The following is a 5,755-nucleotide window of genomic DNA, read 5'->3' as shown; positions in this document are numbered from 1 at the left end:
AGGGTACGGCTTAGGGTTAGGGTTTGGTTATGGTACAGTTTAGGGTACCGTTTAGGGTACGGGTTAGTGTACGGATTAGGGTTAGGTTTAGGGTACGGGTTATGGTTAGGTTTAGAGTTAGGGTTAGGTTTAGGTTTAGGGTTACGGTACGGGTTAGGGTACGGGTTAGGTTAAGGGTTAGGTTACGGGTTAGGGTAGGGGTTACGGTACGGATTAGGGTTAGGTTTAGGGTTAGGGTTAGGGTCAAGTTACGGTTTAGGGTAGGGTATGGGTTAGCGTATGGTTGAGAGTTTGGGTTAGGGTACGGGTTGGGTTTAGGGTTAGGGTTAGGGTATGGGTTAGGGTTAGTGTTAGGGTTTGGGTTAGGGTACTGGTTAGGGTTTGGTTTACGGTTAGAGTTAGGACACGTGTTAGGTTTAGGGTACTGATTACGGTTAGGTTACAGGTTAGGGTTATGTTTTGGGTTAGGGTTAGGATACGGGTTAGGGTTAGGGTACGGGTTAGGGTAGGGTACAGGTTAGGGTTAGGGTTAGGGTACGGGTTAGGGTTAGTATTAGGTTTCGGATTAGGGTTAGGTTTAGGGTAGGGTTAGGGTTAGGGTTTGGTTTAGTTTTAGGGTTAGGGTAAGGTTACCGGTTAGGGTTAGGGTTAGGGTTAGGGTTAGGGTGGTTAGCATACAGGTTAGGATTAGGGTTATGGTTAGGGTACGGTTTAGTGTTATGGTTAGGGTTAGGGGATGGGATAGGGTTAGGGTTAGGGTATGGGTTAGGGTTATTGTTAGGGTACATGGTAGGGTACGGGTTAGTGTTAGTGTTAGGGTTAGGGTTAGGATTAGGGTACTGGTTAGGGATAGGGTTAGGTTTAGGGTACAGGATAGGGTTAGGGTTAGGTTTAGGGTACAGTTTAGGGTTAGGGTTAGGGTTAGGGTACGGGTTAGGGTTAGGGTACGTGTTAGGTTCAGGGTTAGGCGTAGGGTTACGTTATGGGTTAGGGTAGGGGTACGGGTTAGGGTTAGGGTCCAGGTATGGGTTAGGTTTAGGAATAGGGGACGGGTATGGCTTAGGGTTAAGGTTAGTGTTAGGGTTAGGGTTAGGGAACGGGTTAGGGTTAGGGTTAGGATTAGTGTCCTGGTTACGGTTAGAGTTAGGGTAAGGTTTAGGGTTACGGTAGGGTTAGGATACGGGTTAGGTTTCTGGTTAGGTTTAGGCTTAGGGTTAGGGTACGGGTTAGTGTACCGGTAAGGATTTGGGTTAGGGCTGTGTACGGGTTAGGTTAGGGTACGGTTAGGGTTAGGTTTAGGGTTAGCGTTAGGGTATGGGTTAGTGTTCGGTTTATGGTTAGGTTTAGGGTTAGGGTTTGGGTTAGGGTTCGGGTTAGTGTTAGTGTTAGGGTTAGGGTTGGTACGGGTTAGGGTTAGGGTTAGGCTTAGGGTTAGGGTTAGGGTTAGGTTTAGGGTTAGGTTATGGGTTAGGTTTAGGGTTAGGGTTAGCGTTAGGGTACGGGGTGGGATTAGGGTTAGGGTACTACTTAGGGTTAACGTTAGGGTACAGGTTAGGGTTAGTGTAAGGGTTAGGGTTAAGGTATGGGTTAGGGTTAGGGTACGGCTTAGGGTTAGGGTGAGGGTACGGGTTTGGTTTAGTGTTAGGTTTTGGGAGGGTACGGGTTAGGTTTAGGGTTAGGGTACGGGTTAGTGTTAGGGTTAGGGTACGGGTTAGGGTAGGGTTTAGGGTACAGATTAGGGTTAGGGTTAGGGTTAAGTTACGGTTTAGGGTAGGGTACGGGTTAGCGTAGGTTCAGGGTTATGGTTAGGGTAAGGGTTGGGTTTAGGGTTAGGGTTTGGGTATGGGTTAGGGTTAGTGTTAGGGTTAGGGTTAGGGTACTGGTTAAGGTTTGGTTTAGGGTTAGGACACGGGTTAGATTTAGGGTGCTAATTACGGTTAGGTTACGGGTTAGGGTTAGGGTACGGGTTAGGGTTAGGGTACGGGATAGAGTTAGGGTACGGGTTAGGGTTAGGGTTAGGGTTAGTGTTAGGTTATGGATTAGGGTTCGGATTAGGGTTCGGGTTAGGGTTAGGGTTAGGGTACGGTTTAGAGTTAGGGTTAGGGTTAGGATACGGGTGAGGGTTAGGGTTAGGGTACGGGTTAGGGTACGAGTTAGGGTTAGGGTTAGAGTACGGTTTAGTGTTAGGGTTAGGATTAGGGTACAAGTTAGGGTTAGTGTTAGGGTAGGGTACTGGTTAGGGTTAGGGTTATTGTTAGGATACCGGTTAGGGTTAGGGTTAGGGTTAGGATTAGGGTACAGGTTAGGGTTAGGGTAGGTTACGGGTTAGGGTTAGGTTTATGGTTAGGTTTAGTGTTCGGGCACGGTTTAGGGTTAGGGTTATGGTTAGGGTTAGGGTACTGGTTTGGTTTAGGGTTAGGGTTAGGGTACAGGTTAGGTTTAGGGTTAGGTTTAGGGTTAGGGTTAGTTTACGACTTAGTGTACAGGTTAGGGTTAGGGTTAGGGTACGGCTGTGGGTTAGGATTAGGGTAAGGGTACGGGTTAGGGTTAGGTTTAGGGTACGGTTTAGGGTTAGTGTTAGGGTTAGGGTTAGGTTACTGATTAGGGTTAGGGTTAGGGTTAGGGTAGGAGTTAGGGTTAGGGTTAGGGTTAGGTTAAGGGTACAGGTTAGGGTTAAGATTAGGGTAAGGGTTAGGTTTAGGGTCCTGTTAGGGTTAGGATTAGAGTTAGGATTAGGGTACAGGTTAGGATTAGGATTAGGGTTAGGGTTAGGGTTCTGGTTAGGGTTAGGGTTAGGGTTAGGGTTAGGTTTAGGGCACAGGTTAGGGTTAGATTTAGGGTTAGGGTTAGGGTTTGGATACGGGTTAGGGTTAGGGTTAGGGTTAGGGTACTGGTTAGGTTAGTGTTGGGGTTAGGGTACGGTTTAGGTATAGGTTTAGGGTTAGAGTTAGGGTATTGGTTTGGTTAAGGGATAGGGTTAGGTGCGGGTTAGGTTTAGGGTTAGTGTTAGGTTTAGGTTTAGGGTACTGGTTAGGGTACGGGTTAGGGTTAGGGTTAGTGTATGGCTTAGGGTATGGTTTAGGGTTAGGTTTAGGGTACGGTTTAAGGATAGGGTACGGGTTAGGGTTAGGGTTAAGTTTAGGGTTAGGGTTAGGATTAGGGTACGGGTATGGGTTAGGGTTAAAGTTAGGGTTAGATTATGGGTAAGGGTTAGTGTTAGCGTTACAGAAAGGGTTAGGTTATGGGTTAGGGTTAGGGTCAGAGTACGCCTTAGGGTTAGGGTTAGGCTTACGGGACCGGTTAGGGATAGGGTTAGGGTACGGGTTAGGTTTAGAGTTAGGGTTAGGGTTAGGGTACTGGTTAGGGTTAAGGTAGGGTTAGGGTTAGGGTTAGGGTACGGATTAGGGTTTGGGTAGGGTTAGGGTTAGGATTAGGGTAAGAGTTAGGATTAGGTTTAGGGTTATGGTACGGCTTAGGGTACGGTTTAGGGTTAGGGTTAGGGTACGGTTTAAGGTTAGGGTTAGGGTAAGTTTACAGTTTAGGGTTAGTGTTAGGATATGGGTTAGGGTTAGGGTTAGGGTAGGGGTAGGGAACTGGTTAGGGTTAGGTTTTGGGTAGGGTAGGGGTTAGGGTTAAGGATAGGTTTAGGTTTAGGGTTCGGGATAGGGTTAGGGTTAGGTTTAGATTAGGGGTTAGGGTTAGGGTTAGGGTTAGGGTATGGGTTAGGGTGAGGGTTACGTTAGGGCTTGGGTACTGGTTAGGGTTATGGTTAGGGTACGTGTTAGGGTTAGGGTTAGGTTTAGGGTTAGGGTAAGGGTTAGGTTTAGGGTACACGTTAGGGTTAGGGATAGGGATAGGAAGGGTATGCGTTAGGGTTAGGGTATGGGTTACGGTACAGGTGAGGGTTAGGGTTAGGGTTAGGATACTGGGTAGGGTTAGGGTTAGTGTTAAGGTACGGTTTAGGGTTAGGTTTAGGGTACGGTTTAGGGATAGGGTGAGGGTAGGGTACGGGATAGGATTAGGTATAAGGTTAGGGTACTGGTTATGGTTAGGGTTAGGTTAGGGTCAGGGTACAGGTTAGGATTAGGTTTAGTGTTAGGGTTAGGGTTAGGGTAAGGGTACGGGTTAGGGTTAGGGTTAGTGTTAGGGTACGGGTTAGGGTTAATGTTAGGGGACGGGTTAGGGTACACGTTAGGGTTAGTGTTATGGTAAGTTTTAGTGTTACAGTAAGGGTTAGGGTTAGGGTACGGGTTAGTGTTAGGGTGAGTGTACGGTTTACGGTTAGGGTTAGGGTTAGAGTTAGGGTTCGGTTACGGGTCAGAGTTAGGGCTGGGTACAGGTTAGGGTAGGGGTTAGGTTTAGAGTTCGGGTTATGTTAGGGTTTGTTTAGGTTACAGGTTAGGGTTAGGGTTAGGGTAGGGGTTAGGGTGAGGGTTAGGGTTAGATTTGGTACGGGTTAGGGTTAGGGTTAGGGTTAGATTACGGGTTACGGTTAGGGTTAGGGTAAGGGTTAGGGTACGGGTTAGGGTTCGGGTTAAGGTATGGGTTAGGGTTAGGTTTAGGGTTAGGGTACTGGTTAGGGTTAGGGTACGGGTTAGGTTTAGGGTTAGGGTTAGGGTTAGGGTTAGGTTACGGGTTAGGGTTAGGGTAGGGTACGAGTTAGGGTTCGGGTTAGGGTTAGGGTACTGGTTAGGGTTAGGGGTAGGCTTAGGGTTAGGGTACAGATTAGGGTAGGGTTAGTGTTTGGGTACGGGTTAGGGTTAGGGTTAGGGGATGGGTTAGGTTTAGGGTTAGGGTACGGGTTAGGGTTAGGATTAGGGCCGGGTGCGGGTTAGGGTTAGGGTACGGGATAGGGTAAGGTTTAGGGTTAGGTTTAGGGTACGGGTTACTCTTCGGGTTATGGTTAGGTTTAGGATTATGGTTAGGGTTAGGTTTAGGGTTAGAAGGAGTTAGGGTTAGGGTTAGTGTTAGGGTTAGGGTACTGCTTAGGTTTAGGGTTAGGGTTAGGGTATGGGTTAGGGTTAGGGTACGGGATAGGGTTAGGATTAGGGTACGGGTTAGCGTCAGGGTTAGGGTTAGAATACGGGTTAGGGTTAGGGTTAGGGTAGGGTTTAGGTTTAGGGTTAGGTTACGCGTTAGGGTACTGTTTAGGGTTAGTGTGAGGGTACGGGTTAGGGTTAGTGTTAGGGTTAGGGTACGGGTTATGGTACGGGTTAGGTGTAGGGTTAGGGTTTGGGTTAGTGTATCAGTAAGGTTTAGGGTTAGGGTACTGGTATGGGTTAGGTTTAGGGTTAGGGTATGGGTACGGGTTAGTGTTAAGGTTAGGGTTATGGTTAGGGTTAGGGTACGGGATAGGGTTAGGGTCAGAGTTAGGGTACTGGTTAGGGTTAGATTTAGGGTTAGGGTTAGGGTTAGGGTAATGTTTAGGATTAGGGTTAGGGCTAGGTTTAGGGTAGAGGTTACGGTTAGGGTTAGTGTTAGGTTTAGGGTAAGGGTTATGATACGCATTAGGGTTAATTTAGGGTTAGGGTTAGGGTAGGGGTTAGGGTTAGGGTTAGGGTTAGGGTACTGGTTAGGGTTAGGTTTCAGGGTTAGGGTACGGGTTAGGGTTACGGGTTAGGGTACTGGTTAGGATTAGGGTTAGGTTTAGGGAACTGGTTAGGGTTAGGGATAGGGTTAGGATACAGGTTAGAGTACGGGTGAGGGTACGGGTTAGGGTACTGGTTTGGTTTAGGGTTAGGGTTAGGGTTCGGGT

Source organism: Vulpes lagopus, unplaced genomic scaffold (genome assembly GCF_018345385.1).
Source record: "Vulpes lagopus strain Blue_001 unplaced genomic scaffold, ASM1834538v1 ctg164, whole genome shotgun sequence".
NCBI classification, from domain to species: domain Eukaryota; kingdom Metazoa; phylum Chordata; class Mammalia; order Carnivora; family Canidae; genus Vulpes; species Vulpes lagopus.
Note: the sequence above shows the minus strand (reverse complement) of the source record.